We start from the raw sequence: 13,480 nt of genomic DNA, 5'->3' as shown, positions 1-13,480 counted from the left end.
CAACAAAAAATCGCCATAGAAATACTACCTTTAAAGGAGTAACGCCAGGCCCAGGGGCTCATTGTACGGGCTCCCTCCTACTACAAGTTATATTCAGCTCCCCCGATAACTTCCATCGCGAGCATTTAACCTTCCACATCGCTCCGTTCCAAAGTGGCTATCAAGCACTGCTCGGATGCGAAGCTTTCGCTCGTTTTAATGCAATACCACACTACGCCTCCCTCACACTCAAGATGCCCGGTCCACGTGGCATCATTTCAGTGAACGGAAATATCAAGCGATCTCTGCGCGCCGAAGAGAGTGCGGCTGCCCTGGCAGCCGCACACTAAAGGCGCACGCACCAGCGAAAGCATCCAATAGGTCGTCAAGACCTCAGACACAACTAATCAAGTCCGGTGCCGCTATTTATACCGAATAAGTGGTCACACCCCTATTTGTCAATACAAGAGGCTCAACGCGCGCAGACAAGTGGCAATTTTTTCTCATCTTGAATTATACATGGTTTCTTAAAAACTATCTTTTTGCACGACAACTTTTTCACCTAAATTCCTCTCTTTTACAGACGATCATCGTGCTACACCCGTCCAGGATACGGCACAACGGAGACACAGGCGCAGACGTGCAGCAGGGACCCGCTCCAAGGATTCTTTCTAGATTAAGACCCTGCGTAAACCTTTTTTACTGTCTCTTGTTGATACATATCCACCGTTGAGAAGGATGCTGACGCCTTGGCATGTGGCCACACCAGAACAATGCACGTACCTGGACACAAGGGGCTTCTTACAAAGGCCATTATTTAGGCCCGGTTTATACCACAAAGACCGAATACCTTAGGGAGTGTTCGTCATCGCGAGTTTGGCCTTATATGCATCAGCTCCGAATCATTGTCTTTGGTCAAATGTTGGGTTTTCCCGGCTCCTGTGCTTTGGTGCCTTACGTTCCGCTTTACTGGCTAAGGTAGCACCAGGAGAACTACTGCGATTGTGCCCTGGTTCATCCGGACGAGCACCTCAGTAGAGAAAGCCGAAAACTGACTGTCATGATATATCATGAGACTGGTCAACCACTCGATGACCTGTTGGAATGTTAGAATTCCTCCGCCTTAACGAAGGGCCGTTTTCCGGCCAGGCATGTACGCACCCCCGGATCGGGAGAGTGCGGAGCCACCAGGGGCTATTTAGTAGCCCCACTGTCAAACTCCTATGGCTAAGTGAAAGTGCTAAAGCATTATAGTCCGGTTGCCTCGCTCGCTCCGCTATCACCTCCTTAATAGGACCAAGACGTTGGGTTAAGTGTGAACGCGTGTTTCTTACGAGCACCTCCGCATTATATGCGTGGGGGTTGAAGCCGACGGCTGCAATCTTTCAGGTTATACACATGTATACATAAACGGCCGCCCAAGAGGCATCATATTACTTTCAGGCAAAAGTATAAAAATAGCCTTATAAAAATTTATAAAAGCATTTCGCTTACAATGAGATTACATATCACTCAAACATAATATTTTTTGAGCACTGGGTCTCTATCAAACGAGCACCCTCAAGAACTTCTTCAAAGTAGTGCCCAGCAGCCATTCGACCTATGGCCGAATCCCGCGCTGCAACAGTGGTAGTATGCTTTAACACGGGCAAAGGCCATCCGTGAGCCCTCCATGCACGCCGACCTCTTCATCGCATTAATGCACGGCACCACGTCAAGGAGCTGCTGCACCAAGCTGAAATAGCTGTTCGGTTTTGGCCTTTCCGGCCATAGCTGATCCACAACAGACCTCATGGCGAGTCCGGACAACCTATTCAGTTCGGCCCATTCGGCTAATTGGTCAGTCAATGAAAGCGGACGCTCGGGAGAATGGAATTGTGTCCAAAACAGCTGGTCCACTTCACGGTCCGTCTGACCCTGGAAGTACTTGGCCGCATCGGCAGCGCTCGCCACCAAATCCATATACACATCCTCCGAACTCCACAGCCGATCCAGAGAGGCATACCGTGGATCTCCGAACTTCCTCTGCAACATAAAGGATTTCCCAGCTACAATATCCACGGCTTCCCGCAGCTCCTCCTTCTTCGCCCTCATAGTAGAGCGGATGTCTTTTCTCGTCGCAGCAGCCTTCTCAAGGTCCGATGCCTTCGCTAGGTTTTCCTTTTCAAGAACCCGGCAACGGTCGGCGGCGGCTTTTAATTCTATGGCCATCTTATCTCGGCTCTCACCATGCGCGGCCTTCTCGGTTTTCAACTCTTCGGCCGCCTTCAAAGCAGCCGCATTCCTAAACCACGCTTGTTCCTTGGCTCGGGCAAGTTCTGCGCGCAAGGCTTCAACAGTGGCAGCTCCATCTGCAGTCACAACATATTAAATATACTGGCATCATGCTGCTCTTACTATGTGGCATTTACCAGATAATGACACTTACCCTGTGCCTTGTCAAGCCTTTTGTTAACAAGCTCGATGTCGGCGTCTGCCGCATCCAACTGCCGTTTTAAATGGGCAAACTCGCTAGTCCGGCTAGCCACCGGAGCTTCCATCACCTGCACATAGAGGCAGTATGGCTATCACCTGGGAATATGATCCTCTGTTCGTCGTCGTTTCCGACGACAACCAGAGTCTCAGGGGCTACTATCTACACAGGGCACACCTAGCATGTGCAGGACTATCATACATTATTTTATGTACCTCAAAGCCTGTCAGTAGACTCATAAAAGCTTCATGCAATCCGCTTTCGGCGGACGAGATTCTCTCCATCACCGTAATCATCAGCACACGGTGTTCATCTGAGACGGCTGCTCGCCCCACCAACTCCCTCAGAACATCCGATCGCACACCAGACGGTACCGGACTCTTTTTTCCGCTCTCTTCGGGAGCCGGACACTGGGAGCTTCGGGGGTCAATGGGATTATCTTCTGGCCTCACCGGACCCGGAGAGGCCCTCTGCGACGACACTTCGGGGTCGCCCGCTTCCGGAGCGAAGGAGTCTGGAGGGGGCGTTTCGCTCTCCATCATCTCTGGAAGAAGATCCCCCGAAGACGAGCTCATTTGAGAGGGGCTAAGGCCCGAACTGCAAAGATATATGCGGTGGTTAGTTTCTCAGAAGAAAAAGATGGCATACCTGTACTATTAAAGTATTTCGGGTCACTTACGACTCGTTGGAGAATTGATCCCCCCGCGGACTTTGTGCGGCAAAAGCACCCCCCAAGGTAGGACCCTCTGTGGGAGACTTCTTCTCCCGTTTGGAAGCTTCGGCGTCCGAATCCCCGGGCGCAGTCCTTTTCCTCCTCCGGTCGTCTTCCTTCATGGAGACGCTCGCTCCCTCGGTTAGAATGGGCAGCGTTGGGGGCCCACATCCGCCCGTATTATCCTTCCCAGTATCTTCCTTCAAGGGCTCCGGGTAAGGTGCGACCTAGAGCATCTTTTCTAATACCGGATTGTCCAAACCCTTAGGGAGGGGGGCCGAACACCGAATCAACTTTGTCTTTGTTAGCCAGTCCTGGTCAAAAAGCAAACTCTCAGAAATAACTTTGTAACAAATGAGAGATAGTATGTTCGGCCAGAAGATTCCTTACCTGTTCGGCGGCGCGGTTACTGCTCAGGCCCATGTCCTTGGTGATTTCCGGACACTCTACCTGAGGTCTGAAGAATGACTTGTACATCTCCTCGTGCGTCAGGCCGAGGAAATTTTGGCTGACACGCAGTCCCTCGGGATTGAACTCCCACAAGCAAAGGGGCCGGCGTTTGCAAGGCTGGACTTGACGAGCCAGCATAACTTGTATTACCGCAACCAAACTAAAATCTCCATTGAAGAGATCTCGAATGCGGCTTTGCAGTATAGGCACGTCCTTGGCTGGACCCCAGCTCAGACCTCTGCTGATCCATGACATCAGTTGTGGTGGAGGGCCCGAGCGGAAAACAGGGGCGGCCGCCCACTTGGCACTTCTAGGAGCCGTGATGTAGAACCACTCCTGTTGCCACAATTCAGACACCTCTGGAATGGAAACTTTGGGCCATGGATCTCCCGTCATCTTGCATATTGTGTCACCTCCACACGCTGCATGTTGCCCCTCGATCATCTTCGGCTTTACTTCAAAGGTCTTGAGCCACAAGCCAAAGTGAGGGGTAGCCCGGAGGAAGGCCTCACACATGACAATAAATGTCGTGATATGAAGAAAGGAGTCCGGAGCTAGATCATGGAAGTCTAGCCTGTAATAAAACATCAAACCCCTGACGAAAGGATCCAGAGCAAGGCCTAGACCTCGGAGGAAGTGGGAGACAAACATGACGCTCTCGTTGGGTTTGGGGGAGGGGACAGCCTGCCCTCGGGCGGGCAGCCGATGCACAACCTCGGCGGTCAGATATCTGGCCTCCCTCAACTTTTTGATGTCTTCTTCCGTGACAGAGGAAGGCACCCATTGGCCTTGAAGGCTAGATCTGGACATGATTGAAGGTTCGGAGCACCTGACCTAAACTTTGGGTGTTTGAGCTTGAGGTGGGGGAAGGATTCGATTGAGCACGGGAGGGAAAAATAAAAGCCTTGTCCCTTTATAAAGAGGGTGAATATCAAGCGTCCTCTCTGTCGTGGAATTGTCACGGCAGATGTCCTTAGTGTCAGGACTTAGTCGCGAGGCCAACGCATCTATGTGGTAGTTTGAGAGGGGTTGAGCGGGACGAGAGACACGATGTTTTACCCAGGTTCGGCCCCTCATGGTGGAGGTAAAAGCCTACATCCTGCTTCATTGATATTGATGATGATGATCACGGTTACAAGAGTGCTCTATTTCGAGAGCTATTGTCTAAACCTAACCTGTCCAACTTCTGGAACTTGTGAATATTCTCCCTCTTGGGGTGCCCTGCCCCTCCTTATATATGTTGAGGGGGCGGTTTACATGACTAGTCCTATTAGGATTAGGATTACTCTATTACAAGTGGAGTCCTAGTCTTGCTTCCTTTGTAAGGGAATATGCTTTGTGCTTTCCTCATAAACCGGCCCACCATTTAAACGTGAACCGGCCTTCTGGGCATGGGCCTCGTCATTCATCTGACCCGCCCGCCGGGTTACTAATGACCCGCCAAGACCGGGCGGGTAGCCCGTGAACCGCCAAGCTCCGGGCGGGTTACCAGTGAGTCATCCAGTCCGGCCGGTTTATACTTCCGGCCGGTTTACACCATGGGGTATATCCCCGACATTAGCCCCCAGTTTAATTTGGATTTATCCATGTTAAACTGATCTGCAACATAAACTCAAGAGAAAATTTGACAGGTTATGCTCCGGGTTAAAAATTCTTGTAAATCGGCACCTGATCATCCTTGTCATTTCCTTCTTCTAGAAAATCCGGGTCAATAAGCCAGCTTCATACTCAATTTGCTTGCAGAAGATATTGAGAATAAAGAATCCATTTGAATCGGCCTTCAATGCTCTTGATTTGACAAAAATATTGGTCTTCAAATATTCAACTGGTATCAGCCGGTTTGAAAATGTAGAACTTGCCGGTTTATCATCGCCAAAATTACCGGGTTATAAGAACTGATGATCCCGGGTCATGACCGTTTATAGACACCGGGTTATGATTGTTACCAACGCCGGGTCACACAATTGATCTTCCTGGTCTGCTCAAAATTGAAAATTTTGAAGATGTTCCTCCTTTACATGCATAATACCTGTAGCCCCCAAGTCTTAAGAAGAGAATATAGTGATAACTTAAGACTTGCTCCAATCAGTGTTGCAACCTTAAAGAAATCCGGTTTGTTCATCTCAATCATATAAACTAAATACTCCATATATGTAGCCCCCAAGTGCCGGGTTGTCATGCTTGCAGCAACCTGGGATATGTAATTTCCTTATAAAAATTTTAACCAGTGTAGCCCCCAAGGGTCGGGTTATTATGCAATAATGAGCAGGGACTTTGTAAATATGATCATGTAAATTTGAGCAGCAATGTGTAGCTCCCAAGGGCCGGCTCAATAAGATAATATTGAGCTAGGACTTGATATATTCTTCAATAAAAATAACAGCATATGATGTAACCCCCATCATGGGGCTTGAATCCACGTCCACAAGGTTAAGAGCCTTGTGCTTTACCAACTGAGCAGTGGACCCTTCAATATAATGGATTAAAAGCTTTGTACCTTGAATTGTAGCCCCCAAGGGCTGGGTCATTAATGCAAATAATGAGCAGGGACTTGAATTGTTGACAGGAGCAATTGGTAGCCCCCAAGGGCCGGCTCATTATGATGTGATGAGTCGGGTCTTCAATAAAACTAATAAAAATGACTTTGCATTAGCCCCCAAGTGTCATGGTGCATGCTTGCAGCGACATGAGACTTGCATATTTGATATATCCTTCAGTTGAATAATGTTGCCCCCAAGTGCCGGGTCGTGAGCCTGCAGCGACTCGGGACTATTCCTTCAATTGTAAAATAAACCATATCCATTAATAATATAATAGTCATTGCGCTAAAGCGACTTTGAAAACCTCAATAATACCGGTTACTAATAACCATAATAAAATCCAGCCATGTTGGCTATTCAAGATAACATAATCCGGTATGAAAACCTTATTCATTCAACATCATAATGGAAATTCAGCCAAGTTTGGCTATTTGAATAATATGACCCAATAATTTATAAGCGCATGATTCCAATGGCGCAATCCAAATATATGTACTAGCGACTTATAGTCCAAAGCCAGGCTAGTTTAACAAACCTGTTTCTGCATACAACAAGTTTAAAGTGTCCTGACGGTTTACCGCCGGACGGGTCATAATGCCCAACATATAACCCGGGTTTATAACCAAGGCTGCCCTTAAGAATAATCAAATATGAAATAGATCATACCTGTGACACTGAATCACATTGTTGGTTTTACCAACTTTTTGTAGTAAAGGTGATAACCCCAATCTTGAGTACTGATAACTCCTTCCATATTGTGCCGGTTTATGATAAAACCGTACCGGGTTGTGATAAACACCGGTTTAACCATATATAATACTGGCGACTCGTAGTCAAACCAGACCGGGTTGATAGTCTCCGGATTATAATTTGATCGTGTACTGACAACTTGTAGTTGAAAGCCGAGTCGGGTTGATAAACACCGGTTTACTCCATAATAGGATGGTAACAGAAAATCAAACCGGGCAGATAGTCTCCGGATTAAGATTTGACCGTGTTCCGCCAATTGACAGTTTGAACCGGCTTAAAACTTTGTCGGTTTAAAAAACGCAATAAAAAGAAAGAAATATCTTTCAAAGAAAAATGTGAAGCAAAGGCAATGACAAAACCGTTTGCAAAAAGAGGCTTATTTGAGCTGATCAGATGGCGTTACCATGGTCGGACACGACCAAGCTCCCGATAGGTGTAGCTATGGTTCAAGTCAGCCAGGTCCCCAAATGAAACTGTGGCATTTATGCCGATCAAGTGGCATGGCAATGGTTTGGGTTCGACCAAGCCCCCAAGTGATTCTGTGGCCTTAGGCCGATCAAGAGGCATGACTGGTTCAGACGTGACCAAGTCCCCAAGTGATCTGGTGGCTCTCGCCTATCAAGAGGTATTGCATTGGTTCGGACACGACCAAGCCCCCAAGTGATATAACATGATGCTTTTGAAAAGCTAACTCAAGGGGTAAACCGGAGGCCGCTTTAGAACAACTCCGTGTAACCACACATGATGTAAAAGAACAGGGACCCCGCTTTATGAAGCAGAAGCCCCCATGTGATCAATAATATGTCAGGCCAGTAAGGCAGGATACCCATGTTCGAACCGCGCATCGTGGCAGCAGGTCCTCTTCAGCAATTTTTAACTTTTTGCAAGAGATAAATTCTTCTTGAACCGAGATCTTGAACCGGATATTGAGATCTTCAAAGCTTTGTGGGAGATATCTTTCCCTTGAACCAGATTTTAAACCGGAATCTTCATTTTTAGCCGGAAATTTTCTGACGGCCTTTAAACTCGAACTTGCGAGAAGTTAATTCCTTTTTGAACCAGAAATTCTTAAACCGGAGAACAAATTTCCCTTGTACCGGATTGTAAACCGGAATCCTTTTCTGATGACCCAAAACTTCTTCATTGAGCCGGGATTTTGTAACTATCATATACTTTCTAATCCGGAAATCTTCTGACGGCCTTTAAACTTTCATCAATATAACAGTAGCCTCCGGGACCGGGTTATCCTTCCCTCCATCGTCCTGGCGTTCTTAAATTTGCTAAAACTGGCAAGATTCGCTGAGTCATGTCATCGTAGCCCCCGAGTTTCAAAGGTGACTCGAGGAGTTGGCTTGAGACTCTCCATATTTGACCGTGATATAAACCGGCATAACTTGTATATCATTGGCGTTGATAGCACGATGTGAATCCATAGAAGGTTGAGGTGACTGCGGCGGGTTGTAAATGATCCCATATGAGCCATGTCAGCAACTCGGCCAATGGTTCCTTCCAACTGGCGATTTGAAGTTAATCAAAACTGTAATGGCGGCGACTTGTGCGCCTGCCCATTGAACCATCCAGTGCAAACGGCGGTTGATGATAATTTGTCTCCAATTTGAAAGAAAACCGGGCTACCCAAGCCGTGACTTGCTCATACCCAATAAACAGCTCATGCAGACAGGTGCGGCCCGGTATGTTGATGTAGACCAGGCCGCGAGAGACGGACAGCAAAGACGACCACAATATCAGAGGCAGCTCGGACAGGTGAGTCAGCCGCATGTCACGGCATTGCAAGCCGGTACGGACGGGGAAAACCGGTACCGGTGTTGTAAACCGGCACGGACAGACGAATAAATGTAGACCGGGTCCGCAGAGGCGGCAGCTTTGTGCACGCTTTATTGGGTAATTCGCACGGTCCTGACGAATTAATGCGGACTGGATCGCGATATAGACCGGCATGGGTTATCCAATAGCTCAGCGATATAGTAATCCCTTTTTGCAATAGACCATTTGTCCTGCATTGGAAAACTTGCAAGCCAGAGTAATTGCTCTTTTTAAAGAAAGCAATATATAATATGAAAATATAATGGATGGATTTCACCTGATATGTTAGCCAAGAAACATCCACCGCAGAATTGATGATCACCACGGTGAAACTGAAATCAATCACGGACGAGTCGGCCATGCGAGCAGACGGATGAATCGGCCGTGGCGTTGTAAACCGGTGTGGACGGGCGACTTAGCCACGTCATATTGATGTAAACCGGTCTGCAGATTGGCGGTTTGCACATATATTCACCGAGCTTGATGGCATGGTAAGATACTAGCGCATTCATAATGGTTGCGCGAGTTTATACATCCATGACACAGCCATAGCTTTTGCAATGAACAATTGTCCTGCATAAACAATATTGCAGACCAAGGCACAGGTAAACTGTTCTTTGACAAAAATAATATGTGCTAACAAAATATATTTTAGATGGATATCACCTGATGTGTCAGGCTAGAATTTATCCGCCGCGGAGTTGATGATCAGTTGACCACCATGATGAAGTGGTGCGGTACACCGTGCGAACGGTGTGTCAATCACTGGCGCGATCCTGACGAGTTGATGTAGATCGAGCTATACAGACGGTGGCTTACGCACACCCGTTCAATAGCAAGCAGGCGCGGATGCCGGTGCATGACGATGTTACCGCACACTCCATAGGCACATCATGGCACCGCCTTTATAATGAATCATCATCCTGTGCAAAAGATATCACAGGCGAGAATAACTGTTCTTTGGGGAAAAAATGCGTCAATAAAAATTAATTGGATTAATTTCACCTGATATATTTGTCAACAAAGACACTTCTGGTATATCCATCTTCATTCAGATATTGAGTCTACTGGGTAATCTTCCCAGAACCAGTTTCATTAGCTATCACAACCACTTGATCTTCCCACACAAGTATTACCTCTGTTGACAAGGAAATTTTGATTCTGCAAAATCGCTGATTGCTTCTGTTTTTTCAAATTTGCACTGTAAGTGGCCTGCAGAGCAGCATTAGCAAACCGGTGCCGGTCGGCGGGTAGGCGGGACTGCTGGCGAGCCGGCCAGCACGGGCGACGGTTGACGTAAGGGTGGGTAGCTCAAGGTGCAGCCGGCTCGCCGCAAGGGCTGCGCCAGGCATCTCCTAGGCGGGCGGCCCTCCTGCTGCAGTCAAAGCGGGCGGCGATTCGGCGCTGACGGTTTAGAGCAGGGCAGTTTACGACTGAAAACAAGGCGAGGCGCCCGACTGTGGTTGAAGCGGACTGCGGCATTGGTCTTGACGGGTCGCCGAGGGCGGCGCAGGCCGCGGTGGCGGCTCAAATTCAGAGCGAGACGAGGCGGATCGAAGCCGCAGCGGAAAACGAGCCCATGAGTCACCTGCGCAGTTCGGCGTCGAGGTGGAGGCGAGGCGCCTTGGAAACGAGCGGCGGCTCGGCAAAGGCCAGTGTAGCTCTGGCAGCAAAAGGCAGAAGCGGGCATCTGGCGAGTGAGTGCGGAGGCCCGAGGCGGCTTATGAGGCGACAAAGACCGCGGGTTGCCAAGAACGGAGATCATGTGGGTTGAATTCGTCGACTCATGCCGGGATGGAGCAAGGCGGGCGACTCATGCCCAAGACCGAGGCGGAGAACGGAGACCATGCGGGTTGAAATCGTGGTAGAAGCGGAATCCGGCGGCTTGGCAGAACCGCGGGACGAACACCGCGGCGGCTCGGCAGCAGGCGGTTTGATACAGGCAACGTCCGGCTCATATCCAGGTATCGCGAATTGATGATTGCCGGACCCTAGTGACGGCGGGTCCCGCGAAGACTGCGACGGAGAACAGCGGCGCAGGGGATTACTCAAAGCAGAAGCGACTTAGCCGTCCGTCCAGCGGCGACTCGGCCGGGGTGACCACTCAGGCCGTAGCAAAGGCGCTCTTGAAGTGTGGCGACTCAGACTCAGCAGGCAATTTGACAGCGGCGATTCTTGGTAACTGGGCCGGTTCAAACCGGCGGCGAATAGGCAGACTGCGATTACTTGGATGAAGCAGTAGCAGTAGCCGCGATGGCCAGGCTCAGGCCGGTTTACGGCGGAGGCAAGGTCGCAAAGGCATCGGAGTCACTCGGTTGACAAGTCCATATCCATCTCCTGCCCGTAGTTCCTATTTGGTCGCAAAGGCGATAGCTGCTGTACCCTCGTTGTACAATAGTTAAATACGGAAACTGTGATCTTGACGACTCGGCGGCAGATTCTTGCGCAACCCTAAGGGCTGCTCCGTGGCTGCTCTAAGGGTTTCGGTTTCGCCGGATCATTATAATATGTACCGTGGCTGCTCCGTGCGAACCCTAAGGGCTTATTCGGTTTGGAGGAAATCAAAACGTAGGAATTAGGAGTAGTATAGGAATATGATAGGATGGCACTTGCCATCCTAAGGAATTGACTTGCCTCGTTCCTACGCGTAAAATGAGCTTTAAGTGGATGTGTAGTTTCCTCCAAAAACACGAGAAATGAGTAGTATTCCTACGAAATTCCTGCACGCATTTCCTACAAACCGAATGCATACATAGGAAATTTTCCTCTGGAATCCTTATTCCTATGTTTTTCCTACGAAAATCCTCCAAACCGAATGAGGCCTAAAACTTGCCTCAATCTCATACCTTGCGGGCTGACTAAACTGGCTTCTGAATTAAATGTTGACGCAGATCTTTCTGAACTGGCGCTTTTATCCGGAAAATCACAAAACTTCTCAATCCATTAGGGAAATCCCTCCAAGAACTCAACACCACCGTGCGTGGGCCCCACGGTGGGCGCCAACTGTTGTGGAATTATCACGGCAGATGTCCTTAGTGTCAGGACTTAGTCGCGAGGCCAACGCATCTATGTGGTAGCTTGAGAGGGGTTGAGCGGGACGACAGACACGATGTTTTACCCAGGTTCGGCCCCTCACGGTGGAGGTAAAAGCCTACATCCTGCTTCATTGATATTGATGATGATGATCACGGTTACAAGAGTGCTTTATTTCGAGAGCTATTGTCTAAACCTAACTTGTCCAACTTCTGGAACTTGTGAATCTTCTCCCTCTTGGGGTGCCCTGCCCCTCCTTATATATGTTGAAGGGGCGGTTTACATGACTAGTCCTATTAGGATTAGGATTACTCTATTACAAGTGGAGTCCTAGTCTTGCTTTCTTTGTAAGGGAATATGCTTTGTGCTTTCCTCATAAACCGGCCCACCATTTAAACGTGAACCGGCCTTCTGGGCCATGGGCCTCGTCATTCATCTGACCCGCCCGCCGGGTTACTAATGACCCGCCAAGACCGGGCGGGTAGCCCGTGAACCGCCAAGCTCCGGGCGGGTTACCAGTGAGTCATCCAGTCCGGCCGGTTTATACTTCCGGCCGGTTTACGCCACGGGGTATATCCCCGACACTCTCCGTGGCCGTTTGGACTTGCCTATAGTCTAGGAGTCCTAGAAGCAGTTGGGCTACCCACGCCCGTATTGATGAGAATCCCGAAATAAGGGGACACGATCTCTGCTTTAACAAGACGTGCCAAGGAAACCGCCTCGCATGACGCGTTGAGGTGGGATAATAAAACGATTCGAATAAAGGCTTGGCCGTGGTGCGTCACACTACGGAATACGTCAGCAGATTAGATTTGTGTAAATATTATTCTCTCTATGGAAATATGTGAAAACTTATTTTGCAGAGCCGGACACTATCTTTGTGTTCAAAATCTTCTATGAAGTACTTGGAGGAGGAACCCGCCTTGCAATGCCGAAGACAATCTGCGCGCCGGACTCGTCGTCATTGAAGCCTGGTTCAGGGGCTACTGAGGGAGTCCTGGATTAGGGGGTGTCCGGATGGCCGGACTATACCTTCAGTCGGACTACTGGACTATGAAGATACAAGATTGAAGACTTCGTCCCGTGTCCGGAAGGGACTTTTCTTGGCGTGGAAGGCAAGCTTGGCGATACGGATATATAGATCTCCTACCATTGTAACCGACTTTGTGTAACCCTAACCCTCTCCGGTGTCTATATAAACCGGAGGGTTTTAGTCCGTAAAACAACATATAAAAACAACAATCATACCATAGGCTAGCTTCTAGGGTTTAGCCTCTCCGATCTCGTGGTAGATCTACTCTTGTACTACCCATATCATCAATATTAATCAAGCAGGACGTAGGGTTTTACCTCCATCAAGAGGGCCCGAACCTGGGTAAAACTTTGTGTCCCTTGCCTCCTGTTACCATCCGGCCTAGACGCACAGTTCGGGACCCCCTACCCGAGATCCGTCGGTTTTGACACCGACATGCATCAACCGCGTGTGTAACCGTGATGGTATCTTCTCGGCGGAGTCCGGGAAGTGAACACGGTGTTGGAGTAATGCTTAACGTTGGTTGTTCTAGGATCACTTCTTAATCATAGTTGTTCGACCGTGCTTTTGCCTTCTCTTCTCGCTCTTATTTGCGTATGTTAGCCACCATATATGCTAGTCGCTTGCTGCAGCTCCACCTCATACCTTTGCCTTACCTATAAGTTTAAATAGTCTTGATCACGAGG

The sequence above is a fragment of the Triticum urartu genome, chromosome 2A (assembly GCF_056163025.1).
Source record: "Triticum urartu cultivar PI428250 chromosome 2A, HENAU_Tu73, whole genome shotgun sequence".
Lineage (NCBI taxonomy): Eukaryota > Viridiplantae > Streptophyta > Magnoliopsida > Poales > Poaceae > Triticum > Triticum urartu.
Note: the sequence above shows the minus strand (reverse complement) of the source record.